Source organism: Bombus pyrosoma, unplaced genomic scaffold, assembly GCF_014825855.1.
Source record: "Bombus pyrosoma isolate SC7728 unplaced genomic scaffold, ASM1482585v1 HiC_scaffold_4700, whole genome shotgun sequence".
NCBI lineage: Eukaryota > Metazoa > Arthropoda > Insecta > Hymenoptera > Apidae > Bombus > Bombus pyrosoma.
Genome location: NW_025219958.1, coordinates 13,998 through 15,099, shown reverse-complemented (window position 1 = coordinate 15,099; position 1,102 = coordinate 13,998).

The window sequence follows — 1,102 nt, the reverse complement described above, 5'->3', positions numbered from 1 at the left end:
TTACTACTAATTATGTTAAATTAGAAGATGTATTGATGTAAATTGAAATTTTATCGTCAATTGATAAAAGGAAAATATTTATCCATAAAGCGTAAACGTCAAATTAAGATATATCTAGAAAATACGTAAAAAAAAATTATTCAGGTTATTGCTTCAATCTTCAAAATTGCATTGTATATATGCTAAATTGTTTATGCATTCGATATATGGTACTTTTAAACGTATGCACACTTCAAACCGGAGTTTCCCTATCAAATTCTGCAAAACAACCCCACCGTCTATGTGTCCCTTAATGCTGGAACGGCGATCGATTTCCTTAAAACGTTTTCTCTCTTTGATGGCTAACCATCCTATCCCTATCCCTATGTAAAACAAAGTATTTCTTTCACGTTTAAAAATTATTTATATGGAGTTTCTACAGAAGTAATATGTGGTACATTCCAGTCGTTCATCGTTATATAAAATTGCTTTCGAGCAAGTGTCTCGATTAACTTTTTGTTGTATAAAACGCATGTCAATGAGAAAATCCCCGTGCCAGTATTCCTCAATTCCTCGAATCGTGAATCTTTTTAATAGCAAATTAATTTATAGCAGCATTAGTGCTACTTTTCTATTTAAATATTAAAAGCTCCACGTAGTAAATGATTTCATATAATATAAAACATATGGAAAACGTATTGAAATCGTGATAGTTTTTGATTGTTTCATTTCCAAATACTTATATGTAGGTAACACTAATTAATTGGAATAGTGTAACATCTGATTAATGTCAATTTTGAAATATCTGCTGGGATCAGTTATAAAAGTGAACTATATTCTAGGATGTGAGTGTCATTATTTTACAAATGTTTAAGCATGTTCGACAAAATCGTAGCAATATTAATTAATTGGTTAATTATATATTATAATAAATTTGACATTATAATAAAAATCTTCGATTTGGTACGAAAAAAATCAATTCTGTTCTCATCTACGTTGTCCTCTACGTTTCTCAATCATTGTTCTGATTAATTTGGTATTTGATTTATTAGATTTTCTATCTATTGCTATTTAATTCCATACATACTCTATTACAGATAAATTCACGAATCATATTCACTTT